This window comes from Amblyomma maculatum, chromosome 1 (genome assembly GCF_055883805.1).
Source record: "Amblyomma maculatum isolate TAMU_Amacu chromosome 1, ASM5588380v1, whole genome shotgun sequence".
Taxonomy (NCBI): Eukaryota; Metazoa; Arthropoda; class Arachnida; order Ixodida; family Ixodidae; genus Amblyomma; species Amblyomma maculatum.
In genome coordinates, this window is record NC_139344.1 from 475504067 (window position 1) to 475529042 (window position 24976).

Genomic DNA, 24976 nt, shown 5'->3' on the forward strand with positions numbered 1-24976 from the left:
GCCTTAACAGTCCAGCGTCGTTGGCGTGGTAATCCATATCAGCAGAGGCTGCATGAAAAAGTGAATTCCTTTGACCTGCGTTCTTGCGCTGGCGAGCCCTGAGAAGCCATAGCTTGATGGCGGTATTTGTAGTCAATTCAACGCGTTGACGCTGAGCATAGTGCTTGGATGCCAGATGTGGAAACAGTTCAAAGTTGAGGCAAGCGGGTAGTGCATGCCTTTGCTTTTATTGTGCATGAAGTCGATATACCGCCAAACGCCTAATCATTGTCTAGGTTGTGAGCTGCCTTAACATCCAGCGTCGTTGGCGTGGTAATCCATATCAGTAGAGGCTGCATGAAAAAGTGAATTCCTTTGACCTGCGTTCTTGCGCTGGCGAGCCCTGAGAAACCATAGCTTGATGGCGGTATTTGTAGTCAATTCAACGCGTTGACGCTGAGCATAGTGCTTGGGTGCCAGATGTGGAAACAGTTCAAAGTTGAGGCAAGCGGGTAGTGCATGCCTTTGCTTTTATTGTGCATGAAGTCGATATACCGCCAAACGTCTAATCATTGTCTAGGTTGTGAGCTGCCTTAACATCCAGCGTCGTTGGCGTGGTAATCCATATCAGTAGAGGCTGCATGAAAAAGTGAATTCCTTTGACCTGCGTTCTTGCGCTGGCGAGCCCTGAGAAACCATAGCTTGATGGCGGTATTTGTAGTCAATTCAACGCGTTGACGCTGAGCATAGTGCTTGGTTCCAGATGTGGAAACAGTTCAAAGTTGAGGCAAGCGGGTAGTGCATGCCTTTGCTTTTATTGTGCATGAAGTCGATATACCGCCAAACGCCTAATCATTGTCTAGGTTGTGAGCTGCTTAACAGTCCAGCGTCGTTGGCGTGGTAATCCATATCACCAGAGGCTGCATGAAAAAGTGCATTCTTTTGACCTGCGTTCTTGCGCTGGCGAGCCCTGAGAAATCATAGCGTGATGGCGGTATTTGTAGTCAATTCAGCGAATTGACGCTGAGCATAGTGCTTGTGTGCCAGATGTGGAAACAGTTCAAAGTTGAGGCAAGCGGGTAGTGCACGCCTTTGCTTTTATTGTGCATGAAGTCGATATACCGCCAAACGTCTAATCATTGTCTAGGTTGTGAGCTGCCTTAACATCCAGCGTCGTTGGCGTGGTAATCCATATCAGTAGAGGCTGCATGAAAAAGTGAATTCCTTTGACCTGCGTTCTTGCGCTGGCGAGCCCTGAGAAACCACAGCTTGATGGCGGTATTTGTAGTCAATTCAACGCGTTGACGCTGAGCATAGTGCTTGGGTGCCAGATGTGGAAACAGTTCAAAGTTGAGGCAAGCGGGTAGTGCTCGCATTTGCTTTTACTGTGCATGAAGTCGACATACCGCCAAACGCCTAATCCTTGTCTAGGTTGTGAGCTGCCTTAACAGTTCAGCGTCGTTGGCGTGGTAATCCATATCAGCAGAGGCTGCATGAAAAAGTGCATTCTTTTGGCCTGCGTTCTTGCGCTGGCGAGCCCTGAGAAACCATAGCGTGATGGCGGTATTTGTAGTCCATTCAGCGAATTGACGCTGAGCATAGTGCTTGGGTGCCAGATGTGGAAACAGTTCAATGTTGAGGCAAGCGGGTAGTGCTCGCATTTGCTTTTATTGTGCATGAAGTCGATATACCGCCAAACGTGTAATCATTGTCTAGGTTGTGAGCTGCCTTAACAGTCCAGCGTCGTGGGCGTGGTAATCCATATCAGCAGAGGCTGCATGAAAAAGTGCATTCTTTTGGCCTGCGTTCTTGCGCTGGCGAGCCCTGAGAAACCATAGCGTGATGGCGGTATTTGTAGTCCATTCAGCGAATTGACGCTGAGCATAGTGCTTGGGTGCCAGATGTGGAAACAGTTCAATGTTGAGGCAAGCGGGTAGTGCTCGCATTTGCTTTTATTGTGCATGAAGTCGATATACCGCCAAACGTCTAATCATTGTCTAGGTTGTGAGCTGCCTTAACAGTCCAGCGTCGTTGGCGTGGTAATCCATATGAGTAGAGGCTGCATGAGAAAGTGCATTCTTTTGACCTGCGTTCTTGCGCTGGCGAGCCCTGAGAAACCATAGCGTGATGGCGGTATTTGTAGTCCATTCAGCGAATTGACGCTGAGCATAGTGCTTGGGTGCCAGATGTGGAAACAGTTCAATGTTGAGGCAAGCGGGTAGTGCTCGCATTTGCTTTTATTGTGCATGAAGTCGATATACCGCCAAACGTCTAATCATTGTCTAGGTTGTGAGCTGCCTTAACAGTCCAGCGTCGTTGGCGTGGTAATCCATATCAGCAGAGGCTGCATGAAAAAGTGCATTCTTTTGACCTGCGTTCTTGCGCTGGCGAGCCCTGAGAAACCATAGCGTGATGGCCGTATTTGTAGTCCATTCAGCGAATCGACGCTGAGCATAGTGCTTGGGTGCCAGATGTGGAAACAGTTCAATGTTGAGGCAAGCGGGTAGTGCTCGCATTTGCTTTTATTGTGCATGAAGTCGATATACCGCCAAACGTCTAATCATTGTCTAGGTTGTGAGCTGCCTTAACAGTCCAGCGTCGTTGGCGTGGTAATCCATATCAGTAGAGGCTGCATGAGAAGGTGCATTCTTTTGACCTGCGTTATTGCGCTGGCGAGCCCTGAGAAACCATAGCGTGATGGCGGTATTTGTAGTCACTTCAGCGAATTGACGCTGAGCATGGTGCTTGGGTGCCAGATGTGGAAACAGTTCAATGTTGAGGCAAGCGGGTAGTGCTCGCATTTGCTTTTATTGTGCGTGAAGTCGATATACCGCCAAACGCCTAATCATTGTCTAGGTTGTGAGCTGCCTTAACAGTCCAGCGTCGTTGGCGTGGTAATCCATATCAGTAGAGGCTGCATGAAAAATTACATACCTTTGACCTGCGTTCTTGCGATGGCGAGCCCTGAGAAACCATAGCGTGATGCCGGTATTTGTAGTCAATTCAACGAGTTGACGCTGAGCATAGTGTTTGGGTGCCAGATGTAGAAACAGTTCAAAGTTGAGGCAAGCGGGCAGTGCACGCCTTTGCTTTGATTGTGCATGAAGTCGATATACCGCCAAACGCCTAATCATTGTCTAGGTTGTGAGCTGCCTTAACAGTCCAGCGTCGTTGGCGTGGTAATCCATATCAGCAGAGGCTGCATGAAAAAGTGCATTCTTTTGACTGCGTTCTTGCGCTGGCGAGCCCTGAGAAACCATAGCGTGATGGCGGTATTTGTAGTCAATTCAGCGAGTTGACGCTGAGCATAGTGCTTGGGTGCCAGATGTGCAAACAGTTCAAAGTTGAGGCAAGCGGGTAGTGCACGCCTTTGCTTTTATTGTGCATGAAGTCGATATACCGCCAAACGTCTAATCTTTGTCTAGATTGTGAGCAGCCTTAACATCCAGCGTCATTGGCGTGGTAATCCATATCAGTAGAGGCTGTATGAAAAATTCCATACCTTTGACCTGCGTTCTTGCGATGGGGAGCCCTGAGAAACCATAGCGTGATGGCGGTATTTGTAGTCAATTCAACGAATTGACGCTGAGCATAGTGCTTGGGTGCCAGATGTGGAAACAATTCAAAGTTGAGGCAAGCGGTTAGTGCACGCCTTTGCTTTCATTCTGCATGAAGTCAAATACCGCCAAACGCCTAATCATTGTCTGGGTTGTGAGCTGCCTTAACAGTCCAGCGTCGTTGGCGTGGTAATCCATATCAGCAGAGGCTGCATGAAAAAGTGCATTCTTTTGACCTGCGTTCTTGCGCTGGGGAGCCCTGAGAAACCATAGCGTGATGGCGGTATTTGTAGTCCATTCAGCGAATTGACGCTGAGCATAGTGCTTGGGTGCCAGATGTGGAAACAGTTCAATGTTGAGGCAAGCGGGTAGTGCTCGCATTTGCTTTTATTGTGCGTGAAGTCGATATACCGCCAAACGCCTAATCATTGTCTAGGTTGTGAGCTGCCTTAACAGTCCAGCGTCGTTGGCGTGGTAATCCATATCAGTAGAGGCTGCATGAAAAATTGCATACCTTTGACCTGCGTTCTTGCGATGGCGAGCCCTGAGAAACCATAGCGTGATGCCGGTATTTGTAGTCCATTCAGCGAATTGACGCTGAGCATAGTGCTTGGGTGCCAGATGTGGAAACAGTTCAATGTTGAGGCAAGCGGTTAGTGCACGCCTTTGCTTTCATTCTGCATGAAGTCAAATACCGCCAAACGCCTAATCATTGTCTAGGTTGTGAGCTGCCTTAACAGTCCAGCGTCGTTGGCGTGGTAATCCATAACAGCAGAGGCTGCATGAAAAAGTGCATTCTTTTGACCTGCGTTCTTGCGCTGGCGAGCCCTGAGAAACCATAGCGTGATTGCGGTATTTGTAGTCTATTCAGCGAATTGACGCTGAGCATAGTGCTTGGGTGCTAGATGTGGAAACAGTTCAATGTTGAGGCAAGCGGGTAGTGCTCGCATTTGCTTTTATTGTGCATGAAGTCGACATACCGCCAAACGTCTAATCATTGTCTAGGTTGTGAGCTGCCTTAACAGTCCAGCGTCGTTGGCGTGGTAATCCATATCAGTAGAGGCTGCATGAGAAAGTGCATTCTTTTGACCTGCGTACTTGCGCTGGCGAGCCCTGAGAAACCATAGCGTGATGGCGGTATTTGTAGTCAATTCAGCGAGTTGTCGCTGAGCACAGTGCTTGGGTGCCAGATGTGGAAACAGTTCAAAGTTGAGGCAAGCGGGTAGTGCACGCGTTTGCTTTGATTGTGCATGAAGTCGATATACCGCCAAACGCCTAATCATTGTCTAGGTTCTGAGCAGCCTTAACATCCAGCGTCGTTGGCGTGGTAATCCATATCAGTAGAGGCTGCATGAAAAAGTGAATTCCTTTGACCTGCGTTCTTGCGCTGGCGAGCCCTGAGAAACCATAGCGTGATGCCGGTATTTGTAGTCAATTATAGGAGTTGACGCTGAGCATAGTGCTTGGGTGCCGGATGTGGAAACAGTTCAAAGTTGAGGCAAGCGGGTAGTGCACGCCTTTGCTTTCATTCTGCATGAAGTCAAATACCGCCAAACGCCTAATCATTGTCTAGGTTGTGAGCTGCCTTACCAGTCCAGCGTCGTTGGCGTGGTAATCCATATCAGTAGAGGCTGCACCAAAAAGTGCATTCCTTAGACCTGCGTTCTTGCGCTGGCAAGCCCTGAGAAACCATAGCGTGATGGCGGTATTTGTAGTCAATTCAACGAGTTGACGCTGAGCACAGTGCTTGGGTGCCAGATGTGGAAACAGTTCAAAGTTGAGCAAGCGGGTAGTGCACGCCTTTGCTTGTAGTGTGCATGAAGTCGATATACCGCCAAACGTCTCATCATTGTCTAGATTGTGAGCAGCCTTGACATCCAGCGTCGTTGGCATGGTAATCCACATCAGTAGAGGCTGCATGAAAAAGTCAATTCCTTTGACCTGCGTTCTTGAGCTTGCGAGCCCTGAGAAGCCATAGCGTGATGGCGGTATTGGTAGTCAATTCGACGAGATGACGCTGAGCATAGTGCTTGAGTGCCAGATGTGGAAACAGTTCAAAGTTGAGGCAAGCGGGTAGTGCACGCCTTTGCTTTCATTTTGCATCAAGTCGATATTGCGGCAAACGTCATAATCATTGTCTAGCTTGCGAGCTGCCTTAACAGTCCAGCGTCGTTGGCGTGGTAATCCATATCAGTAGAGGCTGCATGAATAAGTGCATTCTTTTGACCTGCGTCCATGCGCTGGCGAGCCTTGAGAAACCATAGCGTGATGGCGGTATTTGTAGTCAATTCAACAAGTTGACGCTGAGCATAGTGCTTGGGTGCCAGATGTGGAAACAGTTCAAAGTTGAGACAGGCGGGTAGTGCACGCCTTTGCTTTCATTGTCGATGAAGTCGTTATACCGCCAAACTTCGTAATCACTGTCGAGGTTGTAAGCTGCATAAACTGCCCACCGGCTCTGACGTGGTAATCTTTATCAGTTGGGCCTCCATGCAAAATAGCATTCTTGTGACCTACGTCGTTACAGTGTCCCGAGCAACCACAGCGTGAATGCGGTATATTTAGTCAATTTAACGAGGTGACACTGATGGTAGCACTTGGTTTCCATGTGTGGAAACGGTTCGAGGTTGAGACAAGTGAACAGTGTACGCCGTTACTTTAGTTGTCCATAAAGTCGATATAACGCCAAATGTCGGAATCATTGTCCAGGTTGTAAGCTGCCTTAACAGTTCAGTGGCGTTGGTTTCGCAATCCGTATCAGTAGGGCTTGCATGAAAAAGGGCATTCTTTTGACTTGCGTCATTGGCGTGGCGCGCCCCAGTAACCGTAGCGTGAAGGTTATATTTGTAGTCAATTCGACGCGTTGACGCTGAGCAATGTACTTGGGTGCCAGATGGAGAAACAGTTCAAAGTTCAGGCAAGCGGGTAGTGCACGCCTTTGCCTTCATTGTCCATGATGTCGTTATACCGCCAAACGTCGTATTCAATGTCAAGGTTGTAAGCTGCCTTAGATGTCCAGCGGCGTTGGCGTGGTAATCCATATCAGTAGGACTTGCATGAAAACTTTAGAAGGGTTCAACACTGCTTGAACCAAGCATTGAGCGAAATCATTAGATGCGGGTGACCCGGCGTTCTTCTTCTCTTTTTCGTTTTGTTTTTCTTTTTCTTCAGCCCACATATAAAGCCCCGCTTTAACCAAGCCTTATGAATGTGCATTGGTAGCCTATAGGGGAACCTGAATGCTATGGTCCTAGCAGGCTTATTCTGACCTGACCGTCCCATGTGAAACGAGAGGCCCAAGTTGGCTGCTCCTGTCAGCCCATTTCTCGCTTTTGTGTCACGTGCGGTGTGACGTGACTCGCTGCGCCATGGCTGCGATTGCGCTACGCCGACCGCTTCAGTTGGAAGCCCAGCTCTCACCCTAGTGCCACGTGGGGTGTGACGTCACAGCAAAAAGTGTGTGCGGCCGCACAACGCCGACCGCTTGAGTTTATAGCCATGCTCTCATCCTTGTGTCACGTGGGTGCGGCCGCGCCGCGCTGAATGCTCAAAACCTAGAGTAGCATTGCTTTCGCAATAAAAGGGGATTCTTTTGTCCTACGTCGTTTCGGTGGCGTGCCCCGAGTAACCCTAGCGTGATGGCGGTATTTGACGTCAATTTGACGCGTTGACGCTGAGCATAGTACTTCGGTACCAGATGTGGAAACAGTTCAAATTTGAAGCAAGCAGGTAATGCACGCCGTTGCTTTAGTGGTGCGTGAACTCGGTGTATCGCCAAAGGTCGGAATCATCGTCCTTGTTGTAAGGTGTCTTAACAGACCGGCGGCGTTGACGTCGTGACCTGCTTCGTTGCGACGGCGGGTCCCGAGTAACTGCAGTGTCATATCGGTATTTGTAGTCAATTCAACGCGGTGACGCTGAGCGTAGTATTTGGTTGCCAGATTTGGAAACCGTTCGAGGTTGTGGCAAGTGGATACTGCAACTCCGTTGCTTTCGTTGCCTTAGAAGTTGTTTGGCGTCAAAACTCGGAATAATTGATACAGCGTCCTAGAAGGTGGCAGTGGGCTAAGGCGCATCTCTGAAGCAATTCTCGTCGCATCCACGAGGTGGCGCCACAGCAACCAAGAAAGCAGGATTGGATTCAAGATAGCAAGGGAAAATGTTTGAAAGGGAGACAATGCAGAGTACTACATTACATCAGTTACAGCCGAGTCAGTAAAGAGCGATGATAGGGTAATCGCCGCAAACCAGGAAGCACCACAAGGTAGCCGAGTACAAACCAGCTTCGACCTGACCAATCTAAACTGGAAAAAGGATGGAAAAAAATATTCCTAAAAACACATCTACAGGAATAGATGGAATCCCGATCAAGCTGATTAATGAACTTGGACCAAAAAGTAAGGAAACGTTGTTAAAAGCTATAGAAACAGCCATAACAAATAACCAAATTCCGGACAACTGGCGTAAGAGTAAAATTAATTTGATGTATAAGGGGAAAGGAGAAAGGATGCACATAAAATCCTACAGGCCGATTACCATAACATCTGTTATGTACAGGTTGGCCATGCAGGCGGTGAAATTAAAGGTGCAAGCATGGGTAGAAAGATACTCGGAGAACTTCAGAACGGCTTTAGAAATGGTGGGCGCTGAGATGATAGCCTGTTCGTGCTTACCCAGTGCATCGAAATATCTAGAGTGGAAAATAAACCTTTGTATTTGGCCTTCCGGACATAAGGGGGGCGTACGACAATGTTATGATCAGTTCAGTCGTTCAGTTGTATCTGACTCTTTGTGACCCTATGGACCATGTCACGCCACGCTTTCCGGTCTCTCACGATCTTCCTAACATCACATAACTTCATCTGCAGCGCCTCGAGGATGCCATCTAAGCATCACGTTCGCTGCCTACCCCTTCTCCGGCGACCGTCAACCTTTCCCAACATCAAATCTTTCTCCAGCGACTCCTCTCTTCTCATCAGATGACCAAAGTAGCTCAGCTTTAACTTTAGAATTTGACCATCCAATGAGCAGTCAGAGTTTATGGTCGACAATATCGACTGATTTATCTTCTGGCAGTTCAAGGAACTCTGAAGAGTCTCCGCCAGCACCACAATTCAGACGCGTCAATTCTTCGGCGGTCAGCCTTCTTCACTGTCAAACTCTCGCATCCATACATCGCAACTGGAAATACCATACCATGAGTTATACGGATCTTGGTTGGCAGACTACTGTCTCTGCTCTTTACTAGGCGGTAAGGCTAACCATGGCTGTCTTCCCAGAAGCAGGCGTCTCCTAATTTTATGACTGCAGTCTCCTTCCGGGGTAATCTTGGAGCCCAAGAAGAGAAAATCTGTCACAGCTTCCACTTCTGTGACAACTGAACTGAACAACAATGTAAACAGGGAACTCCTGTGGAACATATCAAATAAGAAGGTATCGGTTGTTAGATAATTGAGTTCCTACAAGGAATATACATATACCGGATAACAAAGTAGAAATTACATGGGAAGTGATAAGAAGTACGAAAGATGTCAAAGTATGAAAATGAATTGAACAAGGCTGTCCTCTATCACCGCTGCTGTTCATGCTTTATATGATAAATCTGGAACAGAGGATACAAGGCAGTAACCTAGGTTTTAACCTGTCATATAGATTAGGTGGAAAGGCGGTAGAGCAGCGCCTCCCAGGTTTGATGTATGCAGACGATATTGTGCTGCTAGCTGAGAGTCTGGACGAATTGCAAACTCTAGTTTAGTATTGCGGAGACGAAGGGGATGCTCTAGGCTTCAGTTTTGGCGCAGTTAAGTCGGGTCTGATAATTTTCAACGGCTCAACTGATCAGGGTCTTAAAATACAAGGCCATGAAATACCCAGAGTAGCAGAATATAAATATTTGGGAGGAAGGGTAAACGAAGGATTGGCATACATTGGAAAGCATGAGCAATCACTTAAGGCCAAAGGGCGAAGAAATGCCGGGATAATGAAGCATAGGGCATTGTGGTATTTGGAAAGGAATTATGGTAGCCGGACTTACTTTCAGAAAATGTGGTTTTGTACCTATAATCAGAGGTACAGTCGACATTAGAAATAAATCAGAGCCGTTGGACGATTAGCACTTGGTGCCCACGGCAAAACCACAAATGAGGCGGTACAGGGAGATATGGGCTGGGCATCTTTCGAAGTACGGGAAGCTCAGAGTAAAATATTATATGAGGAACGCCTTAGGAAATTGGACAGTATCAGATGGGCAGCCAAAGTATTTAAATACCTGTACTTAAAAAGTTGTGATGTATGGATGCGAGAGTTGGACTGTGAAAAAGGCTGACCGCCGAAGAATTGACGCGTTTGAAATGTGGTGCTGGCGAAGACTCTTGAGAGTTCCTTGGACTGCCAGAAGATCAAATCAGTCGATATTGTCGACCATAAACCATGACTGCTCATTGGAGGGTCAAATTCTAAAGTTAAAGCTCAGCTACTTTGGTCATCTGATGAGAAGAGAGGAGTCGCTGGAGAAAGATTTGATGTTGGGAAAGGTTGAGGGTCGCCGGAGGAGGGGTAGGCAGCGAACGCGATGGTTAGATGGCATTCTCGAGGCATTGCAGATGAAGCTATGTGATATTAAGAAGATAGTGAGAGACCGGAAAGCGTGGCGTGACATGGTCCATAGGGTCACGAAGAGTCGGACACGACTGAACGCCTGAACTGAACTGACTTAAAAAGCGATGACTCACAATGGAGGAAAAGAACCAGGAAACTATCTAGTAAGTATGCTTGTCACATGGATGGAGAAATAAAGAGCATTAAGCAAAAACAGAAGGTAAAAATTGGATAAATTCGATGGAAAAAAAACAGAGTGTGGAATTATACCGAAAGTGGAAAATGCAGATCAGGAAGGAAGCTTTCTTTGATAACTCAAGAGGCACTGCCCTGCTTTTTGAAGCTAGATGAGGGTGCCTTAAAACACGCAGCTACAAAAAGAAATTTAACAATGAAGATGACGCATGTGTTGTATGTGGTAACTCCAGTTAAACAATTGACCATATTATACTCGAATGTAATGGTATCCATCCGGAAGTTGATGCAGGCGCAGTCACTGTGCCTGAAGTTCTTGGGTTTAGAGATACCAGTGGCCGGATGAATACACCGGCTGTGGAAACTAGCAAAAAACGACTGGAAGATTGGTGGCTTAAAAGCAGAGAAGTGACATAATGTTAATGTTAATGGTTTTGTTAACCAATTTACATCAATAATTAAGATATAGGGTGAAAAATGAGCATGATAGCTACTGCTACCACCCTGTTCAATGGGGACGCTCCTATATCCCATCCATCCATCCGTGGAAGCTTGCTTGCAGCTTTCGTTTTCCTGGCGTGTCTGTTGATTTTAGTTGGATGCCATTCACGGAATATTTTGCTTTTCATAATACAAAACTTGAGATTCTTCATTAGCAAGCTGCAAATTTGTTTAGGCCACATGATATTTCGCTCCATGGGCACGGGGGCAGAGCTTGCAGCATGATGTTTTACGCTTAATGCAGGTTCTACTTGCTCTTTTCGCATTTTGGCCGTCAACGTCAGCCTGTGGTGCGACACATGTTACAACGCCCCTTGGAACATCAAGCACCGCCAAAGACAAAAGTGATACGAAGGCCTTCCTCAGCCCAGTTCCTGCTGTGATTCCCGCCTACGATCTACCAGCCGCATCAACCATGCCATCATCTTCGACAGCCGAAACAAGTGGACCGCCTGTCTGTTTCACCTTCAGTGGGCACGGGGGCAGAGCTTGCAGAATGATGTTTTACGTTCATTCTCCTACAATGCAGGTTATACTTGCGGTTTTCGCGTTTTGGCCGTCAACGTCATCCTGTGGCTCGACACATGTTACAACGCCCCTTGGAACATCAATCACCGCCAAAGACGAAAGTGATACGGTATCCTTCTTCAGCCCAGTTCCTACCGTGATGCCCGCCTACGGTCTACCAGCCGCATCAACCATGCCATCATCTTCGACAGCCGATACAAGTGGACCGTCTGTCTATTTCACCTTCAGTGGGCACGGGGGCAGAGCTTTCAGCATGATGTTTTACGCTCCTCCTCCTACAATGCAAGTGTGTGCAACCTTTTCATTATTTACAAAGAAATGCGACTACTCCTTCCTTTTACTGTTCCCATGCCCACGGGTGTTCTGTGAAACAATTTGCGAGTGCACTTCTCTGTGGCGCTATTATTGCTCTGCTCCGGGGACACTGAGTCCAACCCTGGTCCCAATACGCGATCCGAATCACTTACGGAAATCGACGCATTGCCGGACGATCCTGCTGAGCAAATGAACACTCTTTTTCGTTTACTGAAAGATGTTCACTCTCGTTCACTGCAAACTTCGAAAAGTCACGTTGAATTGGCGGCTGATATCAGAGCTATCAAGAATAGTCAAAAGAACATGGAAACTAAAATCGCCAGTATTCACAAAAGAATAGACGACCTAGAAGAAAAAAACAAACTGTTCGAGCAGTACGACGCCAATTTTTCCGCTATTCAGTGTTCTGTACATGAAATGTCAACGCAACATAACCAATTTTAATCCCGGCTCGATGAACTAGAAGACCGATCGAGTAGAAACAATCTAATCTTTCATGGCATTTCAGACAGTAAAGAATCTTGGCAGTTAACTGAAGCAAAAATAACATCGTTTCTAAACTCGTCATTAGTCACATTTTCAGCAGACTCAATTGATCGTGCGCATCGCCTAGGTTCCTTTGCGCCTAACAAGTGCCGTCCGATCATTGCTAGGTTCGGCAAATACAAAAAAAAAGGATACTTGCTATGCGTAGTTATTTCAAAGACAAGGACATTGGTGTTAGTGAAGAGTTCTCGGCCTCTACCCGTCTCGCCCGTAAACAATTAATAAAATTTGGCAACAGTCGGGATGGGTCTGCCAAGTTTAAATTACGTTACAACAAACTGCTTCCAAACCACAAGTGCTACATTTACGATCCCACTTCTTGCAGTGTTAAGGAAATCAAGTCAAGTGATAGCTACGTTAATACCGATGCTACCTCGTTTAATGAAGCCGCAACATAGGAGAGAGTGAGGGGTAGTAGCCATTTAAGGGTAACTCCTGTTTTGTTCTTTTTATTAATATTAGAAGCGTGGATAATAAATTTGATTCCTTATCATCAGCAGTCGACTCTAGTTCTGCGAACATAATCGTTTTGACTGAGACATGGCTTTCTGCACATATACAAGATTTTGAAATTTTCGAAAATGCGCGTGACTTCACAATTTACCGTTGTGATCGAAATGGCCACCGCGGACGGGGCGTTCCTGTTGCTATTTCAAGCGACATTCCCTCATTCTGCATCCAAATAGACACTAATCTAGAAATAGTCTGGTCACTAGTAACCCTAGGTCATGTGAAAGTGATATTTGGTTCCCCTTCATATCCCTCTACATTTAATAACGACCTTCATGACGCCATCAACGCGGCTTGTGCATTATATCCTTCGTCCGCCCTATTCTTGCTAGGTGATTTTAATTTTTCAAATATTACTTGGAACGATACTTTTCCTAGGCTGTTATCCTTTTCAACCCAAGCCAAGGAATTTCTAGACGTTTGTTCTATTTTTTCCCTAACACAATTGGTATCGCGTCCCACAAGAGTCACCGACCATGTTGCAAACACCCTGGATTTGATTCTAACTAATCGGCCTAACCTTGCTTCTGATATTATATTTCTACCCGGTATAAGTGATCACTCGTTGCTAAACTTCAGTCCCAGCCTGGATTGGCCTAAGGCGAACAAAAAAAGCAAATTGATTTTCGATTACGAAAAAGACAACTTTGAAGCTATCAATAGAGAATTATCTGCCTTTCTGGACACGTTTTTGACTGACTTTCACGACAGTACTGTTCAGGCAAACTGGGATAGTTTTGCAGCCAAAGTAAAAGATTTAACTGAAAGATACGTTCCAAACCGCGCCATCATTTCAAATAGTCACATCCCGTGGTACGGCGGTCATATCAGACGCCTTTCTAATCGAAAGAAACGTTTCTGTCGTGCAGCTAAAGCATCGCCTACTAATTCACGTTGGACGGCTTATAAACTAGCTTCTTCAGAGTATATATCCGCCCTAAAATGCGCTAAGCGTCATTTTCTTGCCAATACTTTGCCTTCCATGTTGAAAATTAATGTCCGTAAATTTTGGCGCGTAGTTGACCCTTCCTCTGAAAACTTAATTACATTACAGAACTCGTCTGGCCAGCAGGTTTCCAACACCAAATGTGCATTTTTCTAAACGATATATTTGTTAAAAATTGTTCAAGCGCTCCTAGTTCTCACTTTCCTGAATCCCAGAACTATAACTACCCGACCATGTTCCCAATTTTGGTAGACGTAGCTGGTGTTGCAAAACTTATTGAAAATCTCGACTATCATGCTTCTCCCGGTTTTGATTCTATCAACGCTAAATTTTTGAAAAACACTTCCCTTTATAGTTCCATCATCTAACAAAGATTTTTCAACAGTCTCTTGACACATGTGCATTACGTACGCAATGGAAGATTGGGAAGGTGGTTCCTCTTCATAAGTCGGGAAGCAAAAACATTTCCAACAATTATCGCCCCATCTTTCTAACAAGTACATGCTGTAAGTTACTAGAGCACATAATCTTTAAAGCGGTGACTGTATTTGTTGAATCAAACTCGTTCTTTACAATGGCACAACATGGTTTCCGTAAGTCGTACTCATGTGAGACTCAGTTCTTATCTTTCAGCCATAAACTGCACCACATTCTAGACAAATCCTCATTCGCTGACTGCATATTTTTAGATTTTTATAAGGCTTTCGACAAGGTTTGTCATAACCTGCTGCTTCACAAACTTCGTCATCTTAACATTGAGCCGAACGTTTTAAAATTGATTAAATGCTTTCTTACTAACCGCTCACAATTCGTATCAGTTAACGGTCATAACTCTTCGCTTTCTGATGTGAACTCCGGTGTACCTCAAGGATCCGTAGTGGGACCTTTACTCTTTTTAATTTACATCAACGACCTGCCCTCTAAGATAACTTCTAACATGCACCTCTTTGCCGATGATTGAGTTATTTTCCGCGAAATTAAAAACCCAGATGATATTAACTGTCTTCAAACTGATCTCACTGCGATTGCTACCTGGTGTGAAAAATGGTTAATGCAACTTAATATTAGTAAATGTAAATGCATGCATGTAACAAGGATTTCTAATGACCCGCATGATTACTATTTGAATAACGTTCCTTTGGAATCAACAAACTCATATAAGTACCTCGGAATAATTATTTCATCTAACCTCACGTGGACAACCCATATTGAATATGTAATTAGCAACGCTAACCGCATGCCTGGTTACTTACGCCGTACCTTTTCCAGAGCTCCATCATCATTAAAGTTATTGCTATATAAAACACTAATACGCCCTAAATTAAAGTATGCATCATCTGTATGGGATCCAGGTTATGAAAAACTAATCACCGCTATAGAACTTGTTCAAAATAACTCCGTCCGTTTCATTTATTCTAATTACAGCCGAACCGAAAGTATTACAGCCATGAAGTCCGACCTTCAACTTCATCATTAAGATCCCGTCGCAAAATATCTCGCTTAGTCCTGTTCCACAAGCTTTATCATCATCCTAGCCTGAGTTACGAAATATTTTTTCAAGCTCACTGTGTATCCCATCGCATTGACCGTCATCATAAAATCGGCCTCGATAGATGTAATACACACGCTTTCTTACAGTCATTCATACCGCGAACATTGACTGAATGGAACCACCTTCCCGCAGATATTGTTTCCATCAATGATAACTCAAATTTTCGGGCTGCTTTAGCTAATATTGTATAATGACAGGATTTTTTGCACTGCTTCTTATTGTATATAATTTTTTGTATTTATTGTTGTATTTTAGATATTTTTGAAATTCATATCCTTGTAAACGATACGGCTATGCTTATTTTGTTTTGTTGTTAACCCACTCCCCTATTCAATGCCTTTACTGGCCCTGAGGGTATTGTAAATAAAAAAAGATACAATAATATTGTATAAAAGGACGACAGCAACTCCGGCGATTTTATGCCTATCCTGACCCCGAGACATTTCATTGAAATATTGTCATCGCCGACGGATTTTGCTAATGCGGAAGGGGCTTTTAAATTTTTTGAAGGAAATCATGGAAATATATAAAAAATTCTTGAATTTCTCCACAGGCTCGGTAGAGAAATATAGTGTTACATTTCGTATTGTCTAAAATTATTTTGTACCGAGCTTATGTACTGTAGTTGGCCAGTGAATGAGAAAAAAAACAGTGCAGGCACACTTTCTAGCCGAGCAAAAAAAAAGCAGACATCCTAGCGAAGTTTGTGAATTTGTTTAGCGAAAATCAAATATTGCATGTGTGGCTTGAATATTTCTTGCATCTCATGCGTATTATCCTTACGTACAGTAATGTAAGTGAAAACACAATTACGATAGCAGCGCTGTTCCTGACATGCAGCTTGTGTTTACGATAACTGAAGTGCAACACCCTGTCATTGATCCATGCAGCACCTCATGTGCAACTGCTCGATTTGAGCTACTTGGTCCTCTGTCGATCAGTGCTAATTAAATCATTAGGGTCCCTTCACGCTGAAATGACGACGTGTAACATGTGTAATAAAAACCAATTATTTCAGCGATGAAGGTAGGAGCGTGCGCCTCACAAACGTGTCCGAGAGAAAGTCTGCCCAGAACAGCCATATTTTGTCAGCGTGTATAGCTCGCTCTGACAGAAGCATTCGATGCGTGATGAGCTTTTTCACAGAACAGTACAACTTTTGAATAGATAAAGGAGGCCTCCTCGGTCACAGTAGTTTGTTAGCCTCTCCACTTTCTAATCCTCGTCTATCTTTTTTTTTATGATGTGCACCTAACCACTGAGTACATCGCGTGGCTCGAAGCTCGCATGCTGCGCTCGTGTAGTCCTGGCACTGGTAACATCTGTGGTCCTTTGAGGCTTCCCTACTCTTTCCTTCTATTTCCATCTTTGAAAACGCCAGACGTCTTCAGCCCACCCTTCACGTAAACGTACCCCCCTCCACACCCCCGCCCCCCTCTACCCTGTAACAGCGTTTATTTTTATATCGGTGTCGGGGCATAGCTCAGTGACTGCAAAGCACACATCTCTTGCATGCTGTGTGCGACAAAAACACTGAAGCAAAAAAAAAAATACTCATGCGACGACGTCCAGAGCCAAATAATGCAAATCAACAACTTGGGTTATTATGCACGGACCGCTGCGCTACATTAGCGTCACGGCACCGCCGCTCCCATGCTCATCCATTGAAGTAGACACCTGCGCCGTCACTCATCCTATCAGAGAAGCTCATACTGCCATCGTTCGTGGAGCCGGCGCTCCGCATAGCATCGGCAGGCGAGTAAACCCACTGCCTCTTCTAGGACACTGTATAGTTGTCCAGGTTGTAAGCTGCCTTGACAGCCCAGCATCGTGGACATGCTCCTCCATATCAGTAGGGCTTGCATGAAAAACGGTATTCGTATAGCCTACGTCATTGCGGTGGCGTGAACCGAGTAACTGTAGCTTGACGGCGGTATTTGTAGTCAATTTAACGCGGTGACGCTGATCGTAGTACTTGGTTGCCAGATGTGGAAACAGTGCGAGATTGACGCAAAGGGTAACTGCTCGCAGTTGCTTTCGTTATCCAGATAGTCGGTTTGCTGCCAAACGTTGGAATCATTGTCCAAGGTGTAATCTGCCTTGTTAGGCCAGCAACATTGACCTGGCAATCCATATCAGTAGGGCCTGCATACAAAATTGGCTGTGGCTTAGCTCAGCTATACCAGGATATATGTAGCGAAAGAAGGCACAGCTTGGTTAGCCTTGTGTAGTCTTGATTGCACGTTGTCGTGACTCAGGTTGCGTGTTGTAGGCCTGATTGGCTGTCGGAGCAGGAACCAGGATGAGGCGGCTGGAAAGCGGACTTTGAAGTGAGATGGGAAAACGTTATGCACAATATTTACATGGTAGCATTTGAGTTGGAGACTGACTGGAGCAACAGTCTCTGTTTTACGACGACAACACACACTTGTCTCCAGTTTTTATAGGGCTGATTCCCTATGTTCCCTAGATGAAAGGCAGGCCAGTTTATGAGGGAGTGTCTCTGCCACTTCGCTTTCCCGCACTCTCACAAACACGCGCCAACACTGCTTGCGCTCGTTCACACGCCCCTCCGACAGGTTCTGTCTTGAGGGTGATGAAGGGGTCGTCTAGACGGAGTAGATTGTTTCAGCCGCTTGTTTCCGTGCGTGTTTGCACCTGGGCTGACTAATCGGTCCCGTCGTCGCCGGGCTGCATTAAGCGAGGCCACTTGGCCGAAAGCTGTCTCCGTGGCTCACCACGGGAAGAAAGGGAAGAATGCACGCCCGCTCTCGGTAGTGAGGCTCGACACTTGATGGAACCAGAATTTGGTCGTTTCCCCTTCTTTGTTCCGTTCGTCGATGTGACGAACAAGCCTCCGAGTGACGAACAAGCCTTCGGCCGGCCGGTGCCAGGTGCGATGGCGTCTCACCGGCGCAGAGGTTGGGCGCTCATAGCCAGACCATACTTCACCCCCACTTGGCTTGGGAGGGGTCAGTGGTACCTATTTCCTGTCTCGATCGTTGTCGCCGTTCTGATAAGATCCGACGCGGGGGCCTCCGCAGCTCGCCCGTTCACAATAACGTTAAGTGATTACATACCAATGAAGGCTGGTCGCGTACTCAACTTCATTAAAAGAAATTTTCGTAACGTACCAAGTGACGTGAAAGACGTTGTATATATCTCAAACGTGCGCTCAATTTTAGAACATGCAACGGTAGTGTAGGATCCAGCTACTAAAATCCTTGTCAAAAAACTTGGAGCGATACAGAATCATGCAGCGCGTTTCATTTTAAACATTTATGATCGTCAGAGCAGTGCCAGTGCGTTAAAGAAGCATTTAGGATGGGATTCCCTTCAGCTCCGTCGCACCTTCTTCAGATTCTTCTTCTTAAACGACATCATAAACAAAAAAAAAATGGCATTGACCGTGCTGCTTACCTTGCACCCCCCCCCCCCCATACATTTCCCATAGACGAGACCATATCCGTAAAACACGCGAATTTGCTTGTCGGACATTTGTATTTAAATCAGCTTTTTCCCCACGTACAATAAGTGAATGGAACAGCCTTCCAAATGCAATAGTTTCATTAGATGACAACAGGTTTCCAAACGCTTTTAAAATACATTTACGGGGACTAACTGATGCATCACTGTGCCATGCTCCCTAAGCTATTGACTGCTCTTGTTATCAACAGAGAGCTTTTGCATGCTACTTTTCCGCTATATATGCACTTTAACTCTTTTATGACTTGCACAGCAGTTCTCAAGTGTGTTTTACTGTTCTTAGCTGAATTGTTGCTAGTTTTTTTTTTCTTTTTTTATGAATGTACTGCACATCTATTTCCAGTGCTTTTGCCTCTCCCTTTGCGTACCCCTGTACTCTATTGCCCAGTGAGGCGATTTGTACGTACTCAAATAAATAAATAAAAGTTTAGTGTGGTTGCCTGGCTAGGTCTCTTCGGCTAGTCGCCTCCACCTGTTTTCACTCCAAAGCACGAGCCTGGCTTGCTTAAGCCTTTCCGACTCGCTTTCCATGGTTCCCAAACACGGCGGCGCTGACGAACCAACCGCGTTTATACAGAGCCGCTAAGCGCGCCAGCTGCTATCATTTCTCCTACCTTCCTGGCTGTACGCCGAAAAGCGTGGCGCACGGCTTCGCCTCTCGAGCTTTTCCACTGCTCTCTTCGCCTTCTTGCGCTCATTCTCTCTTTGCTGCTGCTATGCGCTGTGATGTCATGCGCAGCGCACTTGTTGCTCCTCTCCGGTTTCCACGCATGTGCACTAGTGGCCTGGCTTACACACGGCGCAATTTTATTTTCGTATACACACTAGATAGTGATGAGGTGGTTGCTAGGCAGCGGCCTTGAGTACTGTGCATCCACGGTAGAAATTGGTGCCAAGGCGAAATCGCCGCATCGCCGCTAATGTAGCTTTCGCTACAAAAACGGCATTCTTGTTATCGGCTTTGCTGCGGCGGTGTGCCCCAGGAAACTGCAGCGTGATGGCGGTATTTGTAGCCGATTCAACACGGTGACGCTGAGCACAGTACTTGGTTGCCACATGCGGAAATAGAGGCTGAGGCAAGCGGGTACTGCACTGCTTTGCTTTCGTTGTTCATGACGCTGGTTTGGTAGGTTGTCAGCTGCCTTGACAGCCAAGCGGCGTGGAAGTGGTAATCCATATCAGTAGAGCCCGCATGAAAAATAACATTTTTGTGACCTGCAGTGGTGGTGGCCTGATTGAGCGAATAACGTCTTCACTATCTTGAACATAAAGTCTTCAATTCCTCTGACGGCGTATCTAGGTAGTTGTGTACATACCTCAGAAATTCGAGTGTTGGTGTCTCTGTCGAGCTTGTATTATTCCCGTTGTTTTTGACCGAAAGGTCGGTGTCCTAAAGCACAGGTTTTTGCTGTTGAACGTACGCAGCTTCATCTTGTGATAAGGTCTTGTGATAAAGTGATAACGCTGTCAGGGCTGATCCCGGATGAATTCTGAAAGCCTTTTTCGTCTATGCTACACTTCTTTCCTTAAGAGCTTCTAGAAAATTTCCTTGTGGAACAGGGTAATACAGATCTTCAATGTCTATTAGAAAATGTTGAATTGGCATAGTCGGCGGCCTGAAAAGCGGTGATAGCTTGTGTAAAACGTTTTTACAAGCAAACAACCTTCAAGGGCCAGCCTCTTGAGTTGCTGCTGTTTAACGCGTGCTGACTGCAGCATCCTAATTGCCTCATTCCGAAACATTTGTCCTCAGCGGGCAATCAAGGTGCTAAGAATACTTCGAATTACTGTTTTGATTTCCGAACCTAACTTTTCATTTTCGCGATTGAGACTCTTGTAGCAATGGAAGTGGTTTTTTTTAATCGTTCTTGACTGCCTCGAAAGAAGCCTGACAGGGACGGTAGCACTCAAAATTCAAAGGTATTTTCCATCAGATTGGAGACAGTGCAAGATATAGTCAAGATGTTCACCACTGAATGCAATGGCCTGAAATTTACCAGATATTTGCCTGGGAAAAATTGTATGCAATTCTTGAATCTACAACTTATTTTTGGACAATATATTGACAGTATGTGCTGCAAGCACAATTTACGCACGAAGAAACTCTTCTCCATATGAAGGCGTCCAATATAACGTTGTAAAGCCTGCAATCCTAGCCGGACATGTATACGAGCAGCGCTGGACAAAAGCTGCCAGCAACTCATGGAAAACAGCTTCGGAAACCAGATCACCCGTCTTGAAGTGCGTTATCAGCAGTGTGACAAGGAAGCTTCTACAAAAAGTAGAAGGCAACAAGAAGACTACCAGCCACATAGTCCGTATACAGAGCAGGATGGTCACAGTATATATCCATAAAAAACCGCACAACATGTAGAACATACGCCAAAGAAATGACGTGTTTTTCTTTTCTGCGCCCCCAGTACATTATCTCGAATCTGCTCTGTCCTGATCAGGAAGCGGCTATTGTGCAAAAAAAATTCTCGAACACGGTACGTCGAATGAATCCCCAACGTAATTCCGGTGTACCATCTACAGTCCAACCTACGCTGCAAGTCCCTGAGCCTCATGTCGAAGTCTCTGTGTTACCGTAGCTAGTGCCGACACCGTTTCGAAGATAAGTCACCATCAAAGCGAAAAACTTCTGCAAGCCCGGATCGCTAAAACGAAAGCCACGACCATGCCGTTGAGAGGGGATGTATTCTTCGCGCAACGTTCACACCAGCGAGACCTGGCCGACACCTCCCAGAAGCAATGCGTCGTCTTAACAGTGTCGCCACCAGGACTAGAGACAAAGGAATGTCTGTTCAGGAAGGCAAGTTGTCACTGCTTCTAGAGAGGAGCCTCCGTTGTCGTGCATCTCCTGGCATCTACAATTTTTCCTCGCACAAACTAGATTCCATTGAGTCTTCCCTCCTCACTCGGGGCCTGATACGTCGCTGCTGCCCCTAACCCTGCAATAAGGATATGCATGCGGTCGAACAAGCGCTTCGGCAAGTTGAGCCCAGTCAATTTTATCGTGACATTGGGGTCATTGGAAAACTGTCGCAGACAAAAACAGGGTCCCTATCTACCACAAAAGCGAGCCATCAAACAGTTGCAGACGAACTGCGAAATCTCAATCTTACCCACCGACAAAGGAAACGCCACCATCGTTTGGACCGTTCAGATTACATCGCAATGTCTGCACTTCTTGAGGATGAAGACACATATGAAACTCAACCATGACCCAGCGAAGAAATTTGAATCAAACTAAAGAAGCTGTTGGCTGAAGTCTTCAGGTATGTGCCTCCTAAGATGAATCACTTGTATAACAAGCATTTTAACACATCGGCCCGGCTCCCGTGATCTACGTAGCTACAAAAGTGCACAAGCCAAGTGCACCACTACGAGCTATCGTTGACTACAGGCGTCCGCACTATAAAAATTGTTCCGTCATCTGCCCGAAGCCCTTCGCCCACTAGTTGGAAAAACGACGACCTACGTTAAGGACTCTCATTTTTTTTTGTGGAAAAGCTAAAGCAGATATCAGTTGAAGACAAGGACGTCATGGTTTCATTTGATTGGAAATTTATGTTCGCCTGCATCCCTGTGGACTTCGCAGTGCAGTGCTACAAGGAAGCGTTTTCCGTAGACCACTCTTTACCGTCAAGGACTCCATTCGACGTGGACGACTCATGCCGCCTCTTTACATTTTGTCTACAACACTTATTTGTCTTCAACGGAACGTTCTACAGGCAGCCCTTCGGCACAGCAATTGGAGCATCTATCTCCGCTGTCTGCGCCAACATCGCATTAGAAGCCATTGCGAAAGCAGCCATTTCCACGTTCCTACCGGCACCAAAGCCTTTCTTACGCTATGTGGACGACTGTTTCAGCATTATGGACCACGAAGATGTGAAATCATTTCTACTTCATCCAGATTCAATTCAGCCACTAGTACGGAGAGAAGCCCATTTCTTGATGTCATCTTGCAGAGAAAGACAACCATGCCTAAAACTTCAGTGTACCGAAAACCGACATATACCGGGAAATTCTCAGCTTTCAGTCCGCACGCTCAAGTGGACACAAGCGGTCAGATGCCAAATCCCTGTAATCACGCTTTCACACTGTGCTCGAGAAAGGAGGAATGCCGCTGTGAAATCAACATAGCAAAGCAAGACTTGCAAAACAATGGATATCCCCAGCAGCTAGTGAAAAGCTAAGAGCGCTCCGCTCACGGCACCCGACCTGGCCAAGAAAAGAAACACGCAGAAACCAAGTGAGCTACCGTTCCGTTATGCTTCCGGTGTAAGCGAAGCACTTTCACGGATTTTCAGAGGCACGGATTTTCAGAGGTTATGGCATGCACATTTCTCATGTGCCTATACCAGCAAGGTGAAACAGCTTGTCCGGCTAAAAGACCATCCAGATCTCTCTAGCTACGCGGGCGTGGTGTACAAGATACCGTGTGGAACCTGTGACGCTGTCTGCTTTGGCGAAACCGGAAATTTTAGATGCAAACTTGGAGATCATCAGAATGACGTCACGAACAGCCGCTCCACATCTAATGCTTTGGCGGAACAATGCGTATCAACGGGACATACCATCGCTGGGACGAAGCATCCGCCATTGCCAGAGAAAACCTTATCACCTCGCCTTCCTTAAGAATCTTCTCATATACATAGCCCGAAGTATGTTCTTATGGTAGGATACGTAGAAATCTTCCAGAGATCTACAGTCGGACAATATGCAAGTTTAGCCATACTTATAAGCCGCCGTCGTTCAGTGCAGCGCTCTGTGTGATCAAGAGACCCGTACGGGTCCCGAAATGTTGTGTTTCCTTTTCTTCAATAAAATTTTGTCGGGTGAATGTGTGTTTCTGCAATTAATTACCAACGTTGTGTATATTATTCATTTGACTTCTGGTAGCGTATACATTGGACAGACGGAAAAGTGCGTTAACTGTAGTCTTCGTGAACATAACCGGACGATAAAAACGAGAGACACTGTATGGCTGAGCATACTGCAAATCCCGAACGCAACCCGTGCGTTTAAGTACTACATATCTGGCGTATGCTGAAAGTGAAGTTCAGAGAGGGATAATTGAGGTCTCCCATATATCTGCCTCAGTTTTACTGCTGGACAAAGAAACAACGTTCTGAAACAAGCAGGTGTGAATTTGTTGTGTCTCACGTTTGCATTACTGCCGAATTTCGACTGTCTTTTGTAGTTGTTCGAGCCTTCTATTCGAGTTAACACATCTTTGTTTCGCCGTTTTTACCTCGCTGATTAGCCGTGTTCGGTTTTTCCGGTTTTGTTAGGTTACTTTGACACTGCTTTTCTTACGATGGGAAATATTTACGCTTTGACTGGCTTTCCTTTGTTTTAGGTTTATAAATGTTTACTTCTTAACACTGCTATTGCTAAAGTATCTTTTCAAATCTTGTTGCTTAAACGTTGATCTCATTTTTGTTCATCTGTCATGCTCGTTGTCCTGGGTGTTTGTTGTTTGTTTCTCTTACAGATTTGATAATATCTGAGGCATGCTTACATCGGCCGCACACGTGTAATGAAACTTTTAAAGTTACCATGTCCTTCTCGGGTATAAATGTAGCTGCCTTTTCGAAAAAACCCGTTCGAAGCATGAGCACTCCACATGTCTTACGTGTTTTGTCGTTGCGTCCGGTCTCCATTGCGCAAGCGCAAAGTTTGTGAACACTAAACTGGCTCGCCTAAACCAAGGTATATATTTTGATTTTTGTGCTCAGATCTAAGGCATTTGTCTGAAGACATTGTTTTTTTTTTGCAGAGGCACCGCCGGCTAAGTCGACATGGCTCTCGCCGTTGGCCTTTCTGTTCTCCATCCTACTGCTTATGACCTGTACAGTGTTCGTCACCAGGTAACGCAGACTCCCTTTAAACTGCTACCGGCATACAATCACTGTGTATGGAGCCAAATATCAAAGCAGATCGTTAACTGCTTTCACTCGAAAGGCGAATTGGCAGCTCAGAATTATTATGCCAATAGACGTGGAGAAAACTGGAGGGTGCTATGCCACGCTTCAATTCGGTCATGGAGCAATTGTAATATTCTCTGTCGTCAATGTTATATTATCAGTAAATTATTTAAATTTATTTTAATTGTACTACAGCTGAATTTAGAGAAATGTTTGCCTATGGAAAAGCCTGTCTTTACTCGTCCTGGCGTTTGTTTGATCTCGCCATCTCGCAAGAGTGTTTCATTTCTGTTCTGCAAAGATAAAGTGGTTGCCTTTATATATTGAA

At 45.8% G+C, this 24976-nt stretch overlaps 1 pseudogene; it reads left to right on the plus strand.

Annotated features, from left to right (window-relative positions):
• The window catches only part of LOC146210018 (uncharacterized), a 495553-nt pseudogene that overhangs the window by 129913 nt on the left and 340664 nt on the right, over positions 1-24976 (plus strand).